The 26428-nt window shown below is 44.5% G+C and overlaps 1 long non-coding RNA gene and 1 other non-coding gene across 3 annotated transcripts; both read left to right on the forward strand.

The window, feature by feature from the left end:
• Positions 1-19138: 19138 nt before the first annotated feature.
• Positions 19139-26167, forward strand: LOC105475683 (uncharacterized). 2 transcript variants are annotated; one of them, XR_983574.3, is made up of 5 exons: positions 19139-19264; positions 21480-21514; positions 21934-22018; positions 24060-24179; positions 25643-26167. It is a non-coding gene; the product is annotated as an uncharacterized lncRNA (long non-coding RNA). The 2 variants fall into 2 exon arrangements; XR_983573.3 differs by lacking the exon at positions 25643-26167 and having other exon boundaries at positions 19140-19264; positions 24060-25625.
• LOC112425573 (small nucleolar RNA SNORD93) lies at positions 21571-21644 on the forward strand. The gene has a single exon (XR_003016693.1). It is a non-coding gene; the product is annotated as a small nucleolar RNA SNORD93 (small nucleolar RNA).
• Positions 26168-26428: the final 261 nt, after the last annotated feature.

Raw genomic sequence — 26428 nt, forward strand, 5'->3', positions numbered from 1 at the left:
TCTCTCTACCTTTCTGCAACTTGCTGCACTGTTCTCCCTGGAGGCAAAGTGTCTAGTTTCTTATATATCCCTCCAGAGATATTCTAGGCATATGGAAATAAATACACACACATCCTTCCCCTCTCTTTTAAAATAAACAAATAGGATGCAAACTATACACTCAGTATAACACCTTTCCTTTTTATTTAAAAATATTTTGAGAAACCCAAATAAAGTCTTTATTTGAATTAATAGTAGTGCACCATGTTAATTTCCTGGCTTGGACAATGTATCATGGTTATGTATAATGTTATCATTTGGGGAAGCAGAGTGAAGGACACACAAGGACTCTCTGTACTATTTTTGAAATTTCCTGAGTCTTGAAGTATCAAAATAAAATGTATTATAAATATTTCTTGGTGATTATTCCATATCAACACATAGCTTCCTTTTTTTATAGACACACAGTACTGTTGCACCTTTAATAAATAATTTTTTAAATTTATCCTCTAACAAGGCAAACTATTTCAGATTTTCTTAGCACTGAAAATTGATGACAGTGTCCATCATTGTATGTCCCATCTTTGACTCCATAGTTAAGAGTTGTCTGTGGACCCAATTATGTAACCACAATAAAAATTCTAACAAGAGCAGTGGCCAGGGAATCAAGGGCACCCAATTTTCCTCCTAGTCCAGCTGCTTGCTACTTGTTTGACATTGACCATGTCACTTAGCCTCCTAGTCTTGGTTCCCTCACCTACGACACTGGGATTAACCACCTGGTTACTTCCCAATTAGGTTGAGTGTTCAATGAGATGATACCTATAACAGTTGTTTATTTGAGTTGAATCCACTGTGCAAATAAAAAATTTGGCAAGTATCATTTTCACCTAGAGGTTGTATCATAATCCTGTGTGTAGAATCACAGAAGTCACAGGATTTATCTCATGACAGATTCTATTTCAGTTTAAGGAGCATCAAAAAGAGCTGCACGCTAGTCCATATTATTTTCGTTTTACAAATAATATGGCTTTCTGGGCCCTTCGGTTTTCTAATCCAGTCACTAATGACTATCAGAAGGTATGAATAATGGTAAATAAAATACTTGCATGTGGTAGCCATTCTGCCTTAAAAGGATAATAACAATAGTAATAATAACGAACCCATCCAACAAGTTGACCCCTTTGTGGTAGTTCATTTAGTAGGAAAATCATTCTGCTGGACACATCAGGAAGCAATTTTAGGCCTGTAATCCAACACTTTGGGAGCCGAGGCGGGCGGATTACCTGAGGTCAGGAGTTTGAGACCAGGCTAACTAATATGATGAAAACCTGTCTCTACGAAAAATACGAAAATGACCCAGGCATAGTAATGCATGCCTGTAATCACAGCTACTCAGGAGGCTGGGGCAGGAGAATCACTTGAACCCAGGAGGCAGAGGTTGCAGTGAGCAGAGATCATGCAACTGCACTCCAGCCTGGGTGACAAACTGAGATTTCATCTCAAAAAAAAAAGGCTGGGCGCTGAGGGTGGGCAGATCACCTGAGGTCAGGAGTTTGAGACCAGCCTACCAACATGGAGAAACCCATCTCTACTAAAAATACAAAATTAGCCAGATGTGGTGGCACACGCCTGTAATCCCAGCTGCTCGAGAGGCTGAAGCAGGAGAATCACTTGAACCCAGGAGGCAGAGGTTGTGGTGAGCTGAGATTGTGCATTGTACTCCAGCCTGGGCAACAAGAGCGAAACTCCATCTCAAAAAAAAAAAAAAAAAAAAAAAAAAAACAGATAAAGAAAAAGTAACTTTGTAATTTCACTTCAGCCTCTGATTGGTTGCTTTCCACAATCAGATGCTTGCATAGGGTGTAACCTTTGTAACTTCACTTCAGTCTCTGACTGGTTGCTCTGATTGCGAGCCATTACTTCATTTACATAGGGTGTACACCAAGTAACCAATGGGAAACTTCTAGAGGGTATTTAAACCCAAGAAAATGCTGTAAAGGGGCTCTTGAGCCCCTATGCTCAGTTCCACTCCCACCCTCTGGAGTGTACTTCAGTTTTTCAATAAGTCTCTGCTTTTGTTGCTTCATTTTTTCCTTGCTTTGTTTGTGCATTTTGTCCAATTCTTTGTTCAAAACACCAAGAACCTGGGTACCCTCCACCGGTAACAGTAGTTAGTTCCTGGAAGCACTATGTGGCCACAGTGCCAGGTTCTGCAGATAAATTATTTAAGATGAGTACTGAGAACAAAACCACTGCTTTTGGAAATTGGGAAGTCACAAGTCATAATACTGGAAGACAATTTTGTGGGATTGAAAGTATATAAGAGCAGATCTCCAGGGACTAAGTGGGTGGAGGGTGAAAAACCAACGTAGTAAGCTCTTTTCTTTATTTCTTCCCCCACCCAGCTGCCTTGTATGTGACTACAGTCAGGTGGAGACATCTGCTTTGCTTCCAACAGAAGCAAAATTATTATCACTGAAATGAAAAGAAGTGGAAACAGTCCACTTAAGCTTTTTAAAAATTTTTCATAAGTGGTTTATGAATTAAAATATGAGGCCCAGGGAGGAAGTCGTGAGCAGGGCACAGAGCTAACACCAAAGGACTGGAGCCTGGGATAGGAAAGAAGAGAAAGAGGTGACCTCATCCCCTGCTTCTAGGAGACCTGGGGAAGGGATGAGGGAGGGGCAGGAGGAGGTCAGAGGTGGTGCCAGGAATGCAGGCCATGCACATCAAAGGGCCTGCTGAGAAGCATCAGCCTGTGGGGTTCATGCCAAGAGGTCATGTTCCCACCTTCCTGATGACCCCAAAACTCAGGCTCCCACCTCGGGCCTTTTGCATTTTCTTTCTTTTTTTTTCTTTTTTTTTTTTTTTTGAGATGGAGTCTCACTCTGTCGCCCAGGCTAGAGTGCAGTGGCGCAGTCTCAGCTCACTGCAACCTCTGCCTCCCGGGTTCAAGTGATTCTCCTGCTTCGGCCTCCCAAGTAGCTGGGACTATAGGCGCATGCCACCACACCCGGCTAATTTTTTATTTTTAGTAGAGACCCAGTTTCACCATGTTCGCCAGGCTGATCTTGAACTCCTGACCTCAGATGATCCACCGGCCTCAGCCTCCCAAAGTGCTGGGATTTACAGGCATGAGCCACCACGCCTGGCCGGGGCTTTTGCATCTTCATTCCCTGTCTGGAATGCTCTTCCCATGGCTCAGTCCCTCATCTCCTTCAGGTTTCCTCATAAATATCAGCCTCTCAGAGGGGCCTCCCCAACCACCCTGTGTAAAATAAGACTTCTTTCCCCCGTTGCTCTCAGTTTTATTTCCCTGGTTTTATTGACCTTTCCAACACCTACAATACACATCAAGGGGTACGTTGCCACCTGAGTTCCTATCTCTAACAAAACATAACAAAATACAAACACTAACAAAAATATAAAATGTTTTGCAATGTCACTTACACATTTCTCTCTACTCTAAGGAATTTTGCAAAAAAAACAACTGAACCAAGTGATTAATAATAAAAGGTCTGGCAAGGAGAAGAGGGATTTTCCTTTCTGGCCAGATAGACCTAAACACGAAGTCAACATCCGCAGAGCAGTGTACACCACTGGGAGCACTTGGGTGGACAATTGATTTAACCATTTCTTTGCTGTGGGGGAAGGGTTTTCTGTCAATAGGGGCTTGCATGGTGCCTGTGGTTTCTCCAGCAAAAAGAAACACAGCCACACCCCAAGACTTTGCTGAGCCCATTCAAATTGTCATATATGAACTCATCTTTGGGTACCCCAGCATCCCTGAACACTAAGGGCCTTAATGCCCAAAGGGATGGAGCCCTAACACTTCACTTGGGTGTGGTTAAACAATAGTCAATCCCTCTCCTGCTACATGCCCGACTCACTTCCTTGCCCTGGGGGCTGATTATAACTCTCTATATTCAAACTAAGTAGCCAAATCTTGAATGCAAATTTTTCTGTTTTGTTTTGTTGTTTGTTTGTTTTTGTTTTTGTTTTGAGACAGAGTCTGGCTCTGTCAAAACGGGAATACAGTGGCACAATCTTGGCTCACTGCAACCTCCACCTCCTGGGTTCAAGAGATTCTCCTGCCTCAGCCTCCCAAGTAACTGGGATTACAGGTGCGTGCCACCACACCTGGCTAATTTTGTATTTTTAGTAGAGACAGGTTTTCACCATATTGGCCAGGCTGGTCTGGAACTCCTGACCTCAAGTGATGCACCCGCCTCAGCCTTCCGAAGTGCCGGGATTACAGTCGTGAGCCACCGCACCTGGTCAGGTCTTGAATCTAATCCTGCAAGTGGGGTGCTGTGCTGAGGCAGAGAGAGGAAAGTCAGAAGAAGAAAGATGGAGGAAAGGCCATACTAGAATTCATCATGCTTCGAGTCTGATTCAAACTCAAAGCGATTGCTTTGAATTCAGAGCCTCTTATCAAGGGGGAAGCTCATTTCCATGAGCAGTGACTCCTGCCACTAGTGGGGTGACCTGGGACATATTTGGGCAGATAAATTAGAATGAAAGCCTCCAGCTAATAGCAGCCGCTAGTGTGGCAGAAGAGGACAGTCATGAGCGCCACAGCGCGGTGGGGAGAGCTAGCACAGGACAGCTCTCTCTCAAGTCATACAGAATGTGGGAAACTGGCTGCTTTTAAACGGTGAGAGCTGCTCATTATCATCTGCCTTCCCTAACTACACACACACACACACACGCACACACACACACACACACACACGCGCACGCGCGCGCGCGAAAGCAAGACTTCTTTAAGTCTTTCCCTCCGGCAATAGAAGATGTACCCCATGGGCGGGAAGCGGTGGCTCACGACTGTAATCCCAGCACTTTGGGAGGCCAAGGCAGGTGGATCACCTGAGGTCGGGAGTTCGAGACAAGCCTGACCAACATGGAGAAACCCCGTCTCTACTAAAAATACAAAATTAGCTGGGTATGGTGGTGCATGCCTGTAATCCCAGCTACTCGGGAGGCTGAGGCAGGAGAATCGCTAGAACCCAGGAGGTGGAGGTTGCAGTGAGTCGAGATTGTGCCATTGCACTCCAGCCTGGGCAACAAGAGCGAAATTCCATCTCAAAAAAAAAAAAAAAAAAAGATTTAACCCGTCGACCGTCCACATGCTGGGTCCTCAGAGCAGGAGAAGGAATTCTTGAGAGGTAACAGAAGGAAAAGGAAGGAACTTCTGAGAGTTAGGAGGTGAGGCTTTCCCCAGGACCAGGTCACCCAACGGGCTTGGTGGTCCTACAGTGGGGTAGTTTGAGGGTAGAAAAAAATCCCTTAAAGCCTAAGACCTAGTTCTCACTAGTTTAGGGATAGGAGAGCCCTAAGCAGAAGTAAAGAACCTTGAGAGGAACATGAACTTTTACTAGAGGGAGTGTGAAAGCGTGGTCATCTTTTTTGCAACATACTGTGTTTTTCTTTTTGTTTGTTTGTTTCTCAACACACTCATTTATTTATTCACTCAACCAATACAGTAGTTATTAAGTGCCTGCTCTGTGTTAGGCATGGCTTAAAGACTAGAAAATATAACAATAAAAAAAGATAAAGTTTCTGCTTCCGTGGACTTTGTATTCTAATTGCGGATAATAGTAACAGTAAGCAGTCAATCATAATACCAGCAGCAAATACTTACATGGTGCTTTCCATGAGCCAGCCCCTTTCCTAAACTCTTTCTACACATTTACTCATTTTATCTTTATCACAACCTATACAACAGGTACTGCTATTATCCTTATTTTACAAATAAGGACATTAAGGCATAGGCAAACTAAGCAACTTGTTCAAGTATACAGAGCTAAAAAGTAACAGAATGGGGATTTGAATCCAGGCAGTTAAATTTTAGAGTTCATGTTTTTGATTAATATAGATACATACAGACATAGATATTGATACATATAGGTGTAGATGGGGGGGGGGAGAAAGACAGGGAGAGAGAGAGAGAAGGAAATAACTCCCCCACTGTTCTAGAGTATAGAAGACCTCTAAACAGAAATGATAATCTTCAAAGGTACTTAAGTTTTTAGCAGAAGTTAACTGAGAGACAAATAGATGGAGAGAGATAAGTGTAATAAAGAAAGCAGGGTAAGGAAATAGAAAGTAATGGAGGGGGCCGGGTGCGGTGGCTTATGCCTGTAATCCCAGCACTTTGGGAGACCGAGGTGGGCAGATCACTTGAGGTCAGGAGTTCAAGACCAGCCTGGCCAACGTGGTGAAACCCCATCTCTACTAAAAATACAAAAGTTAGCAGGGCGTAGTAGCACACACCTGTAGTCCCAGCTACTTGGGGAACTGAGTCAAAAGAATCACTTGAACCCAAGAAGTGGAGGTTGCAGTGAGCCAAGATCACTCCACTGCACTCCAGCCTGGGTCACTCCATCTAAAAGAGAGAGAGAGAGAGAGAGAAGGAAGGGAGGGAGGGAGGAAGGAGAAGGGAAGGGAGGGGAAGGGAAGGGAAGGGAAGGGAAGGGAAGGGAAGAAGGAAGTAGAGAGAAGGAAGGAAGGAAAAAGAAAGAAGAAAAGAAGGAAGGAAGGAAGGAAAGAAAGGAAAGAGAGAAGAAAGAAAGAAAGAACGAAAGAAAGAGAGAAAGAGAAAGAGAAAAAGAAAGAAAGAAAGAAGGAAAGAAAGAAAGAAAGAAAGAAAGAAGGAAAGAAAGAAAAGAAAGAAAGAAAGAAAGAAAGAAAGAAAGAAAGAAAGAAAGAAAGAAAGAAAGAAAGAAAGAAAGAAAGAAAGAAAGAAAGATGGAGGGAGTTTTTGTTTGTTTTTGAGGCAGAGTCTCGGCTTACTGCAACCTCCGCCTCCGGGGTTCAAGCGATTCTTGTGCCTTGCGAATAGCTCGGATTACAGGTGCCTGCTACCAGGCCCAGCTAAATTTTGTATCTTTAGTAGAGACTGGGTTTCACCACGTTGGCCAGGCTAGTTTCGAACTCCCGACCTCAAGTGATCTGCCGGCCTTGGCCTCCCAAAGTGATGGGATCACAGGCCTGAGCCACTGCACCCGGCCAGAGGGAGCTTTTTTAAAGATAGAGTGGCCACAGCAGGCAACACTGGGGTTGTCCAGGGCAGATTCCCGAGGCCTGCCCAACCCAAGAGCCTGTGATCATGTCTCAGGTTTCAGCAGCAACCTCCGGAGAAGACTTAAGACTGGGAACAGTTGCATCTCAGTGGTCACTGTCCCAAGGGCAGTTCAGACCCCAGCAGAGGCCAGTGAGGATGTGCATCAACCCTGTAACCCTGTTTCCCTTCCTCTGCCGTAAGCACCTCCCTCCCCCTCCCACACACATGCACCAGATGCCATCTGGAGAGGTGAAGGGAAGGGAAGCAGAAATCCGAAAGACTAAGCCTTTAACATTTACCTCAAACGCCTGTTTAAATGATTGAATCTGAATAAATTACTTGACTGGACTAAAGTGTGAGACCTGCAAGGCACCTCAAGCCCTATCCAGCAGAACACGGGCTCAATAGGAAATGCAGACCAGCAACAGAAAAATACAGAGTAACTCTGCTCTCAAGCCAGCATTTGTGACGCTGCTGCCTCAACTTGAAGACTACATTCGGCAAGGAGAGGAGAAAGGACACAGGATGGAAGAAAAAGGAACCTAAACAGGCCCTGTTGCTTTTCTGGAAGGCAGGAAGTCATGCTCACACAGATGCTTAGGAATGTCACGGGTTAGGAACTAAATACACATTGTGTACTTCTCTGGAGAGAACAAAAGGATTATTCACTTTTCATTATAATTTCTCTAAAGCAAAAAGCATAGTTTAGGAGACGCCATTTGTGGCACTTCTGCATTCAATTACCCAGCACAGATCTGGATGGGCCTGGCAGCTATTTTCAGTCTCCCACATGTGGATCATAAATATGTGTTAATCAGAAAGGACAAAGCAACCAAGCGGCTTCACGTCATTTATTATCATTTCTGTGAGGGGCAATTGTTAGTAACTGCCTGCATGTGGCTCAGGCAGCCTGGGCTTTCTTTCTATGCAGAAATTAAGCAGTCACAATTCCTACCCTCTTCAAATCTAAACTTGGCAATGTTGATGTGAACAATTATGTAAAAAAAGGAACCAAACAAAGCTTCACCTGCAATTATTCTCCCACACACCCACTCTGAGATCCAGCCACAGGGAAGCTCTTTCTCATGTCCACTCAGAAATTCTGTACACACTGTTCTCACTACCTGCAACTCCATCCAGATTACAGTAGATATTTGGAACGTGGTGCTGGCTTATACTCTTCCAGGAACTGAAAAGTGGGGAAATTGCTTTTCCTGTAAAACAGGAAGAGGCCCACACTGTTGGACACCTAGCCAATTGTTCATACTCCACGGTGTCTTTTCTACAAAAGTACTCTGTGTTTATTTAGAGTGGTAACATGCCTAGCGTTTTGTTGTTGTTTTGAGACTGAGTTTCGCTCTTGTTGCCCAGGCTGGAATACTTACTGCAACCTCGTCTCCTGGGTTCAAGCAATTCTTCTGCTTCAGCCTCCCAAGTAGCAAGGATTACAGGTATGCGCCACCACGCCCAGCTAATATTTGTATTTTTAGTAGAGATGGGGTTTCATCATGTTGGCCAGGCTGGTCTTGAACTTTTGACCTCAGGTGATCCGCTCACCTCGAGCTTCCCAAAGTGCTGAAATTGTAGTCGTGAGCCACCGCACCAGGCACTGTTTTTTTTTTTTTTTTTTTAATGTGTTTCTCAGTATCACTTTCAGCTAGAGGAGAACATGTAACACAGTTCTGGCCAATGAGATGTGAAGGGAATCACCAAATAGGGCTTCTAGGAAAACAGTTTTTAAAAGGGCTACCTCAGTTGACATTCACCTTTGCCCTTTGCCCTTCGCCCTTCTTGGTCTTCTTGAGAGTACAGATGAGAATGCAGGATGTGTGACCACGAGGAGTTAATTAGAATGGCTAAAGCTATATCTTAAGGGTGGCTGAACAGGAGGAAAGATTCTGGGTCCCTTTGCACCAATTCTGAACTCTTGTGTGAGAAAAATGAGATCTCTATTTGGTTAAGCCCCTGTAGTCAGATTTTTATTATGTGTAGCCAAATGCAATCCTGAATTGGTTCTAGGAATGATAAAAGTGAGACTATATAAATTAGGTGGCCACTGTGGCTGGTGCTCACTTTTGGACAGTGCTTTCTTCCTCTTGGGCACCTATAGTTGTCTGCAGAATTTGGAGCAATGGTAGCACAGTGGAGTTTTCCCCAGTTCAATCATGGGCACTTAACCATTTAAGTGGGGGCATAAGCTGCACCAGACGCAGTGCTAGGTGCTGTGAGTACAAGCCTCTGCCCTCATGGCACTGATGTTCTACTCAGGGAAGAGGAACAAAAACAAACATACAAACAAGAAAAGGAAGTTAGGGCACTGTGAAGAGAAAAGCAGATTAAGGGGGACAGGCATGTTGGGTGAGATGAGGGGAGTTGGCACTTTATACGAGGCAGTTCTAACATGGTGTCTTAGTCGACTTGGGCTGTCATAACAAAGGACAACAGACTGGGGGCTTACATAACAGAAACTCTCTCACAGTTGTGAAAGCTCAAAGTCCAAGATCAAGGTACCAGCAGGGATGGTTGCTGGTGAGGCCTCTCTTCCTGGAGTACAGGCAGCTGCCTTCTCTCACTGCCTCACATGGTCTTTCCTCTGTTCATGTGTGCACGGGGAGAGAGAAAGACCTCTGGTATCTCTTCCTCTTCTTATAAGGACACCAGTCCTGTTGCATTAGGGCCCCACTCTCAAAACCTCATCTAACCTCCCTAAAGGCCGAATCTCCAAATACCGTCTAGTCAGTCACATGGAGGGTTAGGGTTTCAACCTATGCATTTTGGGGGAACACAATTCAGCCATAATAGGTGGCTTATGACTGGAGACCTCAAGGAAGAGACAATGCAGGCCAAAATGAAACCTGGAGGAAGAGCATTCTGGGCAGAGGAACAACAAGTGCTAAGACCTAGAGGCAGGCATGTTTGCTACATTCAAAATATAACAAGGAGGCCAGTGTAGAGGGAGCACATGTGAAAAGGACAGAGTGTCAGGAGGTAGGACAGACAGCAGATGGAGTCCACATCATGTGCAGCCATGTAAGCCGCTGAAAGGGCTTTGACTTTACACTGAAAGAAATGAGAGGCCACTCAAGAATTCTAGGCAGAGAAACAACATGATCACACTTATGTTTTAAGAGTTCACTCTGTCTGTTGTGTGGAGAATAACCTGCAGGTGCAAAGATGGAAGCAAAGCACCAGCTAGAGAGCTGTTAAAATCATCAGGAAGGGAGACCATGGAAAGTTGGACTAAGGTGGTTGAGAAGAGGTCAGATTTGGGGTTTAGAGGTAGAACTAGGACTGCTGCACTGGACAGATATAAGGTGTAAGAGCAGGAGGGGAGTCTGGGATGCTGCCCAGGTTTCTGCCACAGTCATCTAAAGAATGAAATAGCTATTTAATTCAGTGGGGTTACTGGTGGCAAGATCAGTTTTTGAGGGTGAAAAATCAAAAATTCAGTTTTGGATAAGTTAATTCTGAGATGCCTTTTAGAAACCCAAGTGCAAATGTTGAGTGGGCAGTTGGAGAGATGAGTCGGCAAGTCAGGAAATAGTCTAGGCCTGTGACAGAAATGGAAGATTCATCAAATAAAAATGTCATTTCACACCGTATGACTAAACGAAGTCATCACCTAGACAGGAGTAGATCAAGGAGAGCAGAGATCTGAGGACTGAGCCCTGAAGAGCTCTGCAGTAAAAGGTGGGCAAAATGAAAAGGATCCAGTCATAGAGGCAGAAAAGAGGCAGGCAGGAGGTTGGATAAAGACAGAGAAGGTGTGGAGACCAGGAAGCCAAATGAAGAGTGTTTCAAGGAGAGGGTGATCACACAACTGAGATGAAGGTTCACTAAGGCAAAGACCAAAATCACTACTGCCCTCAAAAAGAGCTGTTCTTATGGAGTAGTGAACTGGTGTATTACTTAGCTACTGCTGTGTAACAAGTTACCCCAAACTAACAGCTGAAAGCAATAAACTTTCATTATCTTCCAGCTTCTATTGGTCAGGAATCTGGGTGTGGCTTGGCTCATGGTCTTCCACAAGGATAGGATCCTCACGTTGGCTGGGGTGAGAGTGGTCTCAAGCTCGACAGGAAGGATCTGCTTCCAAGTTGCTCATGTGGCTTTTGGCAGGGCTCAGATCCCTGTTGGCTGCTGGCCTGAGACACCTATTCCATGCCAAGTGGGTCTCCCCATAAGGCAGCTCACAACGGGGCAGCTTGCTTCCCCTAGAGCAGTGGTACCCAAACTTTTTTTGCACCAGGGACCAGTTTCTTGGAAGACAATTTTTCACAGACCCGCGGGGGTTCGGCATGGGGTGGGGTGGGGTGGGGTGGGGAGGTAGTGAAGAAACTGTCCCACTTCATATTATTAGGCATTAGATTATCATAAGGAGTGTGCAACCTAGATCCCTCACATGTGCAGTTCATCATAGGGTTAGCACTCCTGTGAAAATCGAATGCCACGGCTGATCTGACAGGAGGCAGAGCTCAGGTGGTAACGCTCACTCACCCACCGTTCGCCTCCTGCCGTGCTGCCCGGTTCCTAACAGGCCTTGGACTGATATCAGTCCGCAGCCTGGGCGTTGGGGACCCCTGCCCTAGAGCAAGGAATCTACAAGAGAAAGAGAGGCAGCTCACAGTGGAAGCTATAGTCTTTTTCAACCTAATCTTGGAAGTGACATCACATCACCACTTTTTTTTTTTTTTTTTGAGACAGGGTCTTGCTCTATTGTCCAGACTGGAGTGCAGTGCTACAATCACATCTCACTGCAACCTCCAGCTTCTGGCTCAAGTGATCCTCCTGCCTCAGCCTCCTGAGTAGCTAAGACTACAGGTGTGTACCACCACACCTGGCTAATTTTCTAATTTTTTGTAGAGTTCTCACTATGTTGCCCAGGCTGGTCTTGAACTCCTGGCCTCAAGCAATCCTACTGCCTCAGCCTCTCAGGGATTACAGGTATGAGACACCACACCCAGCCCACATCATTTTTTTTTTTAAAGACTTCATTTTTTAGAGCAGTTTTAGGCTCACAGCAAAATTGAGCAGAAAATGGGGAATTCCCACATGCCCTCATCCCTCCTCCACACAGCCTCCCCTACCATGATATCCCACACCAGCATGGTGCATTTGTTACAGTTGGTGAAACACTGACACATCACTGATAACCCAAATCCATAGTTTACATCAGGGTTCACTCTGTGTTACACATTCTACAGGTTTTGACAACTATATAATGACATGTATCTACCCTTATAGTGTCACACAGAATAGTTTTACTGCTCTAAAAATTCTCTCTTCAGCTAGGTGTGCTGGCTTGCACCTGTAATCTCAGCTACTTGAGAGGCTGAGGTAGGAGGATCCTTGAGCCCAGGAGTCTGAGGCTGTGTGAGCTATGATCTCATCACTGCACTACAGCCTAGGTGACAGGACAAGACCTCATCTCTAAAAATAAAATAAAAAAATAAAAATCCCCCTTTCCACTTATTCATCCCTCCCTATCCCCAGCTCCTGGCAACTACTGATCTTTTCACCATCTCCATAGCTTTGCCTTTTCCAAAATGTTAGTTGGAATTACATAATACGTAGCCTTTCCAGATTGGCTTGTTTCACTTAGTAGTAGGCTTTTTTTTTTTTTTTCTTTTTCTCCTTTGGAGACACAGTTACACTCTGTCACCCAGGTTGGAGTGCAGTGGTGTAGTCTCAGCTCACTGCAACCTCTGCCTCCCTGGTTCAAGTTATTCTCGTGCCTCAGCCTCCCTAATTAGCTGGGATTACAGACATGCAGCACCACACCCAGCTAATTTTTGTATTATTAGTAGAGGCAGGGTTTCATCATGTTGGCCAGGCTGGTCTTGAACTCCTGACCTCAAGTGATCCACCTACCTCGGCCCTCCAAAGTGCTGGGATTACAGGTGTGAGCCACCGCACCAGACCTTTTTGGGTTTTTTTTGTTTTTGTTTTTGGAGACAGGATCTCACTCTGTTGCCCAGGCTGGAATGCAGTGGTGCAATTTTGGTTCACTGCAGCCTCAACCTCCTGGGCTCAAGTGATCCTCCTGTCTCAGTCTCCTAAGTCGCTGGTACCACAGGCACTCACCACTATGCTGGGCTAATTTTTAAATTTTTTATAGAAATGGAGTCTCGCCATGCTGCCTAGGCTGGTCTTGGACTCCTGGGCTTGAGTGATCCTCCTGCCTCAGCCTCCCAAAGTGCTGATATTACAGGTGTGAGCCACGATATCTGGCAAGTAATAGGGCTTTAAGGCTCCTGCATGTCTTTTTGTGATTTGATAGAGCATTTGTTTTTAGCACTCAATAATATTCCATTGTCTGGATGTACCAGAGTTTATCCATTCACCTACTCAAGGACATTTTGGTTGCTTCCAAGTTTTGGCAATTATGAATAAAGCTAATACAAACATTCACATGCAAGACCTTGTGTCAACATAAGTTTTCAACTCCTTTGAGTAAATACCAAGGACCACAATTGCTGGATCTTATGGTAAGAGTTTGTTTAGTTTTCTAAGAAACCACCATACTGTCTTCCAAAGTGCCTGTACCATTTTGCATTCCCAGCAATGAATGAGGGTTCCTGTTGCTCCACATCCTCACTTACATTGGAACAGTTGGTGTTTTGAATTTCAGCCATTCTAGAAGGTATGTAGTGTTATCTGACTGTTGTTTCAGTTTGCAATTCCCTAATAACTTACAATGCTTAGCATCTTTTCTAAGATGCCACCCCATCGCTTCTGCTCTGCAGCCTGGACTCAAGGAGAAGGGATTCTACAAGAGCCTGAATAGCAGGAGATGGGGATTTTTAGGAACCATCTCAGAGGCTGCCCACCACAACCGGATTCAGATGAGAATGGAAGAGAGGCATTAGAGACAAATATAGACAACTCTTTTGAGGAGTTTTGCTGTAAGGAGAAACAAAGAAATAAGTGGTTCATTGCAGAAGGATATGGAGTTAAAAATGTTTGTATTTTATTGGTTTTACAACAAATGTCATCATTCTTATCAATTAAGGTGATATATTTGATATATTTAAATATCTAACTTATTCTGTTTTATACTCTATTCATGTATTTTCTAGAAGTATTGTGAACAACAGTGCTCAGGTTTGGAAATAACGAGTATGTCGGGATTTTGTTAAACAGGCTATTTTGTACCTATATGAGGATCAGAAACAAAAGGCTATTTTGTACCCACGTGGGGATCAGAGCACTCATATCCCAAGGCTTCCAGGATACTCACATGGGTACCTTCTAATTGCTGAAATCAGCCACATGGGTTTATTGAAGCAGATGAAACCAATATGCTTCAGCAAGGGCAGACATTCTCTCTTGGCTTGAAAACAAGCCTACAGCTGCTTGGAAAAGGCAAGCTGTTGGGCAGAGACCTGCTCATGGCAAACAGCCCAATGACCCCAGTTAAAATGTTACCCAACTGGAGTGATCATTTAAATCATAAATAATGTCTGTAGTTGCTTTATATTCTGACTCTACACTGCAACAACACACTAAAATCTGCACTACACACAGACACAAGAGTAAATGAATGGGCCAATTCGTTCATGAAAGCAAATGTCTGAAGTTAGTCTATCGATAATATGTGAGTCTTAGATCCTCCTGGGGATGAGGATCAGGCAACTGTAGGATATGGGGAGGGTGAAAAATAATGCACTTTCCCTTCCTTTCACATTCAGAACCAACCCAAACATAAGACATGGAATGGAAATTAAGGTGCTAGCTTTATTACTGTTCAGATTGTGTCTTCAGAGCTGAGACACGCTACTCCCCATCCCAGTCTAGACCTTGGGCCATCATTGCCTTATGCTGGTTTTGGGCAGTGAGGGAAGAAAAGGGGAGTGAATCATCATAGCTGCAGCCTTCAAATAGATGTGTTTCTTTTTTAAGAAAGATGAGCCAGTGGATGTCACCTGCCAACAAAAGTGACGGCCAAAAATTTAAACTGGGTAAAATGTAGGATTATGTTATTGCAGGGTTAATGAGAGACTTTTTTCTTTTCTTTTCTTGAGACAGTCTCACTCTGTCACCCAGGCTGTGCAGTGGCACGATCTTGGTTCACTGCACCATCCACCTCCCGGGTTCAAGTGATTCTCCTGCCTCAGCCTCTCAAGTAGCTGGAATTACGGGCACCCGCCACCATGCCTGGCTAATTTTTTTGTACTTATAGTAGAGATGAGGTTTCACTATGTTGGCCAGCCTGGTTTTGAACTCTTCCCCTCATGTGATCCACCTACCTCGATCTCCCAAAGTGCTAAGATTACAGACGTAAGCCACTGTCCTAACCGAGAGACACTATTTTTAATACCGTTTTGACCATCAAAAAGCACAAAAGTGGAAGGCCATGTTGGCTCACACATGTAATCTCAGTGTTTTGGGGGGCCAAGGCAGGAAGACTGCTTGAACCCAGGAGTCAAGACTAGCTTGGGCAACATAGTGAGACCACGTCTCTACAAAAAACGAAAAATAAACAAAATCAGCCAGGCATGGTGTCACGCCACCTGTAGTCCCAGCTACTTAGAAGGCTTAGGCAGGAGGATTGCTTGAGCCCAGGAGGTCAAGGCTGCAGTGAGTTATGATTGTGCCATTGCACTCCAGCCTGGGCAACAGAGCAAGACCCTATCTCAAGAAAAAAAGAACAGCACAAAAGTTAAGGCAGTGACACTTATAATGTCCCCAATTGACTGAGTATACACTGAGCTGAGAAAACCCTCAGTGGCTTCCAGGATTATGTTATTGCAGGGTTAATGAGAGAGACTTTTTTTTTTTTTTTTTTTGAGACAGAGTTTCACTTTTGTAGCCCAGGCTGGAGTGCAATGGCGCGATCTCGGCTCACCACAACCTCCGCTTCCCGGGTTCAAGTGATTATCCTGCCTCAGCCTCCCGAGTAGCTGGGACTACAGGCATAGGTCACCACACCCAGCTAATTTTATATTTTTAGTAGAGATGGGGTTTCTCCATGTTGGTCAGGCTGGTCTCAAACTCCCAACCTCAGGTAATCCACCCGCCTCAGCCTCCCAAAGTGCTGGGAGAGACACTATTTTTAATTCCACTTTGACCATCGAAAAAGCACAAAAATGGCAGGGCATAGTTCACCCCACCCATTTCCCCTAGTCCCATCAGAGAAAATAATAGTCTGCACCTGTTCACATTGAAAACAGGGGACAGGCAGAGGATGGAAGCCAACAGGACAGTTTGCATGATTTCAGCATTCACATTAGCACAGAATTGTACTGAAATTCCTTCCTTCTCTGGAAAGGAATGAGGAAAGAATAAGTAAAAGGCCCAGGCCATTGTCTGGGAGAAGCTCCTCTACAGAAAAGCATGACACTGGGGGAAAAGACTCCCCACCAACAGCAGCAAAACAAGCCAGGGAAGTGCACAACGCTTCCCAATGCCCTGGGATTCCTACTCTCCAAGCACAGATGCTCCTCAGCTTATAATGGACCTACATTCTGATAACCCCACTGTGAGTTTAAAATATGGTAAGTTCAAAGTGCATTTAATACACTTACCTACCAAACATCCCAGTCTACTATTATCCCATTAGCCTAGTCTACTTCACATGTGCTCAGGACACCTACATTACACTGCTGTTAGACAAAGCAATTGAACACAAATCCTATTTTAGAATAAAGTTTTGAATATCTCATGTAATTTATTGAACACTGTACTGAAAGTGAAAAACAGAATGGTTGTATGGATACTTGAAGCACACTTTCTACTGAGCTACATATTGCTTTTGCACCATCACAAAGTAAAAAAAAACAAAAACAAAAACAAAAAACCATAAATCAAACCATTGTAAGTCAGAGATGTCTGTAGTTCACCACATATGTGAAAGACAAGTCAAATGGACAGCAAAAAAAAGGAAATTCAGTAGGTTTTATCAAGCATTTAAAATGTGCAAAGCCCTAGGCCAGGTACTGGGAATACAGGAATAAATTCACACTCAAGGTGACCCAAGGAAGCCACAGCTTGGGATAAAACCCCACTACTGTCCCATTATCAGCCTTGAAGAGTTTTATGGTATGAATATTGAACTACTTTGGGAGAATAATCTCTTTCTCTGATAAGGATACTTAGATAAGGAGTTTTTTCCCCCTTATCTAAATATATTCTAGGCATTTACACTGAATTCAGGGGATTCAGTAGAGAAGGAAACAGAGTTGTCATGGAGCCTACATTGCATCATCATGACAACTCTGCATGACAACACCCTAAGACCAGCTCCACCTACCAGAGAAAAGTCCTAGATGACCTATTAAAGTCCCCTGCACTCTATTATCCTGTGATTTTTCTGCAACTTTCTTGGCCTCTTTGCTTCTTTGCTCTCCTAAATTTCATACAGTATATGAGTTTCCTGCTGGTCATGCTACACTCATTGTACTATTAGGTACCTCTTCCTTCTGGAAGCCTTTCCTGTGGCCTTAGCAGGCTGGGCTTTGTGGCTTTATGCTGTGCCCTTGGCACTCTTCATGGGCTTCTATCGGTGGGTAAATCTCATTTTATATTCCTTGATCTAGGGCAGGGGCAATTTCTCATTGAACTTCACACCCTCCAACACCAATCACAGTACCTGGCATAGAATAGGTACTCCACAAGTATTTGCTGCACTGAGCAATCTGTAGGAGCCAACATGGAAAGTTTTCCCTTTGCCCTCTTAAGGTTCACTAAAAAATCAACTTGCAAAAGGCAGATTAATTGGAGAAAAAGCATATAAATGTATTTAATGTGCATACCCGGGAGCCTTCAAATAAAGACCCAAAGATACAGGAGAAATTGTCCATTTTTATGCCTAGGTTCAACAAAGTATGGGCAGTGATGTAGAAATGTGATTGAACAAAAAGGGTATGATCTAAGACTAATAGACAGAGGGAGAAAACCCAGCAAGGCCTGTCTGTCTAGATTCTTCTTGGCCTCTCTGAGCATGCACTCTTTCCTTCTGGGTATGGGACAGGACTCCCTCTGGAATGGGGGTCTTATGACCTACAGTCAAATAAGGGAAGTCAAATAATGTCTTTATGGCCAGATTTTACACAGAACGGCAGAGGGAAAGTCCCCACAGTCATTGTATTAATTCCCTAGGGATGCCTTAACAAAGCACTCGGTGACTTGAAACAACAGAAACGTTTTATCTCACATTTCTGGTGGCTGGAAGTCCAAAATCAAAGTGTCAGCAGAAGCAAACACCAAGCTCCCTCTGAAATCTGCAGGGGAGGGTTCTTCCTTGTCTCTTCCTAGCTTCTCTCTGGTGGTGGCCGGCAATCCACTGCATTCCCGGGCTTACAGCTGCATCACTCTGATCTGCCCCTGTCTCGCCACATATTCGTGTACTTCTGTCTGTGTGATAAGGATATCACTCATGCTGAATTAGGAGGGTCCACCCCAGTGACCTCTTCTTGACTACATCTCTAAAGACGCAGTTCCCACGTTAGGTCGCATTCACAGGTGCTGGAGGTTAGGTCTTCAATATGTCTTTGGGAGTGGGGACACAATTCAGTCCACAACACTCATGTTCTGTATGTAGTGTGGCTTAGGCATCCAGCCAATAGACCTGTTTATTTTACTGCAGTCAAAATACCTTCTCCCCTTTCTCCTCACAGTCCAATGACACAGACGTGCTTTGGGGGCAAGACATTTGCAGGCCGTGGATATCATTCTAAGCATGCAGCACTCCAGGCACCAGGAGTCCTCCCCGTGCTTCAACCCCTCTTCAATGAGTTTGCACCCCCGACCTCCGCTAATGTCCAGATCTTTTAACGGGAGCCAGTCTTCTGCTACATAATTAGACGAGTCTTGAAATAAGCACCCAGGGGCGTGGCTGAAGACTTTAAGAAACACCAGGCACGGGAGGGGAGGGGGTACCAGAGACACCGAACATTATTTGAGTGGCAGGAGCTTCCTCTGACCTTCAACGAGGTAAAGAGACATCACAGCCAGCGACAGTTTGGGGCAGATTCCTCAGACTCGGAGGTCGGGGCAAAGTGGGAGCCGGGGCCGTGTAGGGTGGGGGGACCCAAGGCGGGGAAGCCCCGGGCCGCCGGCAGGGGGCGCGCGAGGGCCTCCGGGCGCCGCGGGCGGGGCGCGTGCTGGGCCGGGAGGGGCCTTCCGGCAACTTTTTGGTTGGTGCCGCCCCGCCCAGGCCCCTTTTAAACTTGATCTCCGGGGTGCTCTCCCTTTTCGGCCGCGACGCGTGACTGGGTAAGTGGGTTCCGACCTTCTGGACTCGGGAACCGGCCACGTGGCTCCGGGGCTACACCGTGCCCTTCCTAGGCGCGCATATAAATGTATTTAATGTGCATACCCCTCGCTGCCCCGGTGCCCGCCTCGGCCTCGGCTCGGCGCCGCGGGGAAACCTCCGTTAGGGCCCCTCGGGGGTGGGGGCGTCCTCGTGGCGCCTGGGCCCTGCGTCCCGGGTTAGGACGGCCCGTGTCCTTGTGCGCTTGAAGGGGCCGCCCCCTTTCCTCGAGGATCCCACCCCCACTCAGCAGAAGCTGCCAGGCGCCGGTCGCCTGCAGTGCCTGAGTCCCTGCAGTCCACGGATCCGGCCTACAGGCAGCTTTTAGTCCTTTTTCAATTAAATGATTGCATTTTGAGGATCAAATTACGACCGCAGGCGGAGGCGCCGAGCCCCGGACGGTCTCTGGGTTTTTGGCGCACTCGGGGCTTCCGCCTGCCCAGTGGCTGTGGCCGCGCGGACGTAAGCCTATTTAGGAAGTGAGTGACATCTGATGTCTGAAGTGCTTTAAGTTTCCAAGCGGGGCAATATAATAGCGGGGTTAGCAAACACACGGAGGCCACTTCACTCGCTCAGCCATCCCCCTCTGCCACCAGTGCCGTTCAGTTGCCACTGGCCCGCAGTCGGGTAATTTAAAGGCATGAACGGACGAGTCTTGCTGGAGCCGACGCCTGCAGCGAGTTTACAGTAGAATGCTGTGAGCCCTCAGAAGAGAGCCTGCCGTTTCCTCCCCAAGATCCACTTTTTCAGGAGTGGCCAGAGCGTTGTTACAGCACAGGGTCCGCTTCCAGCGTTTAATCAGGGTGTGAGGAGGCCCTTCTTGGTTTTCTGTCCTGGGAAAAGTCTGAACTACTGGGCTCTGACTCGGACCAGGACAAGGTGTTGAACTTATGTCTACTGAGGTGTAGAAATACGCAAGGCTGCCCCTAGACAACGTTTGTCTGGGGGACAATGTAAGTTTTTGGAGCGGCTCTCTTGAGCATCGGTGAGCATACTAATTGTTCATTACTGGTACAAATTGCCATATAAAAGGGTACTTTGCGAATTTAGTAAAATTGATAAAGATCTAAAGTTACATTTGAGTCAACATATGAATCTTTGTGGCTATCACAGGTACCACAGTTCTGTTGAAATGTGAAGCTCATGGTTCACGTGTTTTCCTCAGTTGTGAAAGATTTGCTGCCTTTTTGATGAAACCAAATGGGACCCATTTTACCATGCTTTAATGAGGAAAGCTTGTACATTTGCAGCCTAGGTTCTAGGTACCTTTTTTCCAGATAGACCCAGAGTATGGACAATTTTCCCTCCCTGGAATACCTCCAGCTCTGGCGAAGAGCCCTACAGACAGCACAGGAAGATAGCAGTGCTAAGGCTTTGTTTTACAATTGCTTTAGGTGTTGAGATTCTTACTGAGCCCATTTTATTTTTATTTTTTTGAGTCAGAGTCTCGCTCTGTCACCCAGGCTGGTGTGCAATGGTGCAATCTCGTCTCACTGCAACCTTGGCCTCCTCAGTGGCTGGGATTACAGGCGTCCACTACCACGCCCAACCTTTTTTTTTTTTTTTTTTTTTTTTTTAGTAGAGACCGGGTTTCACCATGTTGGCCAGGCTGGTCTCGAACTCCTAAACTGGTGATCCGCCCATCTCGGCCTCTCAAAGTCCTGGGATACAGGCATGAGCCAGCGCACCCGGCCCGCCAATTTTTTAACTATTCCGTTTAAACTGTGAGAGAGATGTCAAGGAAGCAGTGTGAGCTAGCGTCTAAGGATTGTGAAAACTGAGCAAGTGCCCAGGACTAGAAACTTCTCAGCCCCCTGAAGTCAGCCTCAGGGTAAGCGAGTTTAGTAGTGCTTCCTTTGATTTTTAAATCTGGAAGGTTTCAGTTCTTCCTAGACAAATATTGTTGGGATAGTGTTTCTTTTCAAACATGGATAGCATTCAATGCTCATCAATGGGAAGATAGTGACTCCTGACCATTTTCCTCCTAGCTGGAAACTACAGAAGACTCCCAAGTATCAGGAAATTTGGAGGTTGTAGCTTTGTACAGGAATTATATACAGAGATAGCAATTTATTTACTCATTAAAGGTAGCTAGTGGATAGCCACGATAAAGACCGCTCCTTAAAAAACAAAATTGCATGATATTCTTAACATTGTCTTTCACTTTTTTTTAACCAGGCTTGGTGGAGTTTCAAGATGCTGATGAACTTAAGGTATGGGCCAAGTGGAAAGAATTTGGTTTAAGTTATTAATAGTTGAATTGAAATCCTGGCCAAGGATGAGAACTCTAATCTGATTTCATATGCTTCTGCTGTGATGGATTAAAGGATTTACCTGAGGCCAACTTGGTATGCAGGAATTTATTAAATGGAATCATACCACCCCCCCCTTTTAAAATCATACTTTTGGTAAAAAGGGGAAAAAGCTCTTGGTAAATGGATACTACTACTAAGCCAAGAGAAAAACAGGAGTTTGAGTAAAAACATAAATTTAGATGTCACAACATTACTAAAGCAACAATGTGTAAGATATTGGGGGATTTTATTTATTTACCTGTAGTTTTTGTAAACATAGTCTAGACAGTACTGTGTTTTGCTATTTAGTAATACCTACTGTGATACTTCTTTTACAGGTCTGGCACTTGAAAGAATCAGTGAAGCTTTTCAAGTAGATGATACATATTTGAATATGTCACCTTTAGTATCTACAGAACACAGGTTGCTTTTTTTTTTTGGTCCCTTTCATAGTGGTAGCAAGGGTGAATTTTGAGATGGCCCCAATCTATAGGAATATTATCTGACAGTTTGGAGGCACAAAACTGCCTTATCGCTGAGTGGATCCTGTAGAAAATTTCTATGCAATTCAATTCTTTTTTTTTTTTTTTGAGACGGAGTCTCGCTTTGACACCCAGGCTGGAGTGCAGTGGTGCGACCTGGCTCACTGCAAGCTCCACCTCCCGGGTTCACACCATTCTTCTGCCTCAGCCTCCCAAGTAGCTGGGACTACAGGCGTCCGCAACCATGCCCGGCTACTTTTTTGGTATTTTTAGTAGAGACTGGGTTTCACCTTGTTAGCCAGGTTGGTCTCAGTCTCCTGACCTCGTGATCCGCCCACCTCGGCCCCTGCAAAGACAATTCTATTATTTAAAGTAGTTTTTCTATGAAACAGCTGTGGTTTGTCATTTGACAGTGTTAATAAAACAAATAGCAATACCTTCATCATGCTTAATCATGGTTCACATACTCTACAATGATATGACTTAACTGTAAAGATTTTAAACACAATTTCACTCTTGTTGCCCAGGCTGGAGTGCAATGGTGCAATCTTGGCTTACTGCACCCCACCCCCGCTTCCTAGATTCAAGCGATTCTCCTGCCTTAGCCACCGGAGTAGCTGGGATTACAGGCATGTGTCACCACACCCAGCTAATTTTGTATTTTTACACATTTTTGTTTGAGGTCGAGTCCCGCTGTTGCCCAGTCTGGAGTGCAGTGGCACAATCTCAGCTCACCGCAACCTCCACCTCCTGGGTTCAGACGATTCTCCCACCTCAGCCTCCCAGGTAGCTGGGATTACAGGCTAATTTTTGTGGAGATGGCCATGTTGGCCAAGCTGGTCTCGAACTCTTGACCTCAGGCAATCTGCCTGCCTCAACCTCCCAAAGTGCTGGAATTATGGGGGTGAGCCACCATGCCCACCCAGTATATTCTTAAATATTACTGTTGAGCCATATATACGACAGTGGTGGACTTTGAATGTCTGCACATCTGTAGTAAAATGCAATGCTACCTTCATTTTTTGTTGGTACGCTAAAGAAATTTTAAAGTATCTCACTTTTTTAAAAATTGGTTTGTGTATTTTATGTGTTTACACATTTTTCTATAGTACTGTAGATCATTTTAGTGATGAAATTTGATACTTTCGACAGAAAAACAGGTCAATGAGTTTTGGGATCAAAAAGGGGTTGATTACAAAAGGGCAGGAGGGAATTGTTAGAGTGATTCTGCAGTTCTGCATCTTGATAATGGTATGACTACGCATTTGTTGAACCTTAACAGGATGAATTTTACTGAATGTAAAATCATACTTCAATAAACATGACTTTAGCCCTCCTTGGCATTTCAATGGTGTTTCCAGTGAAATCTATGGCAAGATGGTTTGGGGTCACTATTTACATGAACTGCCAAGTTGGAAGAGCAAAAATACATCGAAATCACTCTTGGGACATAAGTCACAGAAGTGACTCATGCACACAATACCTGAGAAGCAGGACCAGACGGCAGTTGTGTATTGGCACGCTCATCAGTGCTGCAAGTTTCCCTTCTGGATAGCAACAACACTGATGTATCCACTTCACAGCAGCATTTTAAATCTCACCTGTGATGTGTCCATTGTAGTGGGCATGAGATAGCAGAAAGTGGGATATGGAAAATCTGTTGCCATGTGCCACTCCAAATACTACTGTGGCTTCCCTGCAGCATTGCTTTCCATATTGACTTTTCCATTTCAAGAAAGCTTAAGATGTCCTTAGCAAATACTGGCTAACCAAGAAATTTGAGAAATGAAAGGAGGCTGAGTATTGGTCTTGGGTTGAAACGGGTTGATGCTGCATAAGCCACATGGTTGACTGAAAAGCTGGCTAAAAAGAGCCAGTCTGCATTCCTTGTCCTCATTCCCTTGGAGTAATCAAGGGTGCTTCTTAAAAGGGATAGATTCAAGTATAGCTTGTGAGTCATTGTTCTTTTCTCTATTTGGTAGGTCTAACCACAGGGCCTGTTGAACCCTGCCCTGGTGACCAAGAGCATTTTCTGACATGAACAGAGTTGTGCCATCTTGCCCATATGAGCAAAGTTCTTCAGACGTCCCTTATGATTCTAGGTTTGATACCTTCCCTGCCACTCCCCCACTACCAAATCCCCTTACCCTATACCCTAGCAATGTAGAGTTGTCCAATATAGAACCTCGGTTAAACATAGCATCACCCAGGAAAATGGGATGAGTGGTTGCAGTCGTACCACAGTTCTGTAGTGCCTGCCTTAGTACATTGCATGTCTACGTGTTTAGCAGAGCTAAAAGCAGGAATGGACTATTGAACTACCATTCTTTTGTGCTCAAGTGCCATGAAGAGAAGCAAACCTGGAGTTGAATGAAATGTTTTCAAAGAGGGCTTCCAAGTGAGGAACTTGGGCATGTGAATCTTTAATTATGACTATAAAAGAAATTGTGATTGGAAACATAATGTTTATGCTAATGGTTATTTCACTGAAAATAGAAAGTCTTATTTAAGAACTGGTCACCAAACCTCCCCGGATAGTGATGTAAAACCCAGTGTAACAATTGTGGCATTGACATGTCAGTTCATGTAGATTGAGTCACAATTTGATTTCGAAAATGGCCATATCCCATTTTGTCTTACTCTGTGGTGTTCCTAAGCACTTGAATACAAATAGATTGTTTCCTTAAAGTAGCCAAATCTTTGTAGTTCAAGTGAATATTCCAGACTAAAATATGTGTCTTTTTGGAGGTCCTTAAGCCTTAGATATTTAATTGTGTAATTTGGCAAATATTTGCTGTTTTGTTGTGTCAAGTCCCATGATACAGACAGTTCTTACCTTTCTGGAGCTTTCACAGTGTGACTCATTTCAGTATGTAAGTCAGAGCCAGTTTTAATAGAATGTTCCTTGGTTGACTTCTGCTGTTGTAAGGAATCATTTCATTTCGTGTCTGGGTCAATATCTGAAAGATTAAATTATTAGGGCAAGCTGAAAAATCTAGCGCCCCCCCCCCAACATTCCCAAAATAATTTAGGGTGGTTTATAACAAATATCAAGCAACAATAATTAGAAGCAGATAAAAGCTCAGCAAGTAGAGGGCAAGAATAAAAAACTAAGCTGTTAGATCTCATGCTGTAGGCTGCAGCCAAGTTGACTCTGAGCTTCCTAAGAGCAAAGAGCCAGAACTGGCAAGTTAGTAATCAGGCAATTGCCATTATTTTCTAAGGGAGGAGGGGAGGGGTTATGTGCATTCCAAGCTCCTTAAAGCCGAGGAGGCGGCTTTCTTTCCTTCATGATCTCAAATACTGCACTCTGAAGGAAGGAATGGAACACAGAACACGTTTGCATAACTAAATGGGGATCTACCGAAAGTGGAGACTGCCTCTGGAGCAGGGAGGTGAGTTCACAGATCAGATTCTGTGAACAGATAGCCAGAGATGTGTTTGAAAGGCTTACTTTTATTTTGTAGTAGAAAAGATTGTCTTTCCAAAATTTACCTTGTATTCATAAACTGGAAAGTTCTGATGGCAATATTTTGTTATAAAATTGTCATTAATCACAATCCAGGATTATGCCACCATGACTAGAAGACCCCCTAATGGAGTTTATCTGCACTGCAAGGGGCCAGTTGTCTCGGAATCATCCTCTGTTGATATCTGCATCTCCAGGACAGCTCCACACCAATCTGTTTCAAAGACAAAATCCGGTCAAATCAGTGTGATGTATGTTTCCGGGAACAGAGCCGAATGTTGTAGCTGATGGAATGGAGTCTCATACCATTGATTTTTGCAGCTGGACAAGTGCCCTGCCCTGTTACTGCCACTCTTTAAGGCAGAATAGAGCACACTGTATAATTTATAGGCCTCTCAGTGAGAAATACATGGAACTATGGGAATCAGAATCTAAAACTGCAGTCCAATGGGGTAGCCACAATTCACATGTGCTACTGAGCACCCAAAATGTGGCTAGACCAAGTTGACATGTGCTGAAGGGTGAAAAACATCAGGAGTGTAAACTATCTCAATTTTACATTAATTACAAATTAAATGTTTTGAATATATTGAGTTAAATGAAATACATTTTTAAATGATACCTGATGTGTATTATATTTCTGTTGGACAGTACTGATCTAAAACAGTTGATTCACCATCCAGTAGATACAAAGGTATTGCTGTTTTACCATATATGACCTTCAGGGAAAAGAATAAAATTAGCACTTGAAAATGCAAAAGTTACAGGTAAGCAGCTATTTTTTGAAGGGCAGAAAGTGCAGGGGTAGTCAGCACTACTTAGATTTGACATAAATGCTACACTCAAGCTGCTAGGACTTCTGGAGATTTTAAATGAAAGACT

This window comes from Macaca nemestrina, chromosome 4 (assembly GCF_043159975.1).
Source record: "Macaca nemestrina isolate mMacNem1 chromosome 4, mMacNem.hap1, whole genome shotgun sequence".
In the NCBI taxonomy this organism is placed as follows: Eukaryota; Metazoa; Chordata; class Mammalia; order Primates; family Cercopithecidae; genus Macaca; species Macaca nemestrina.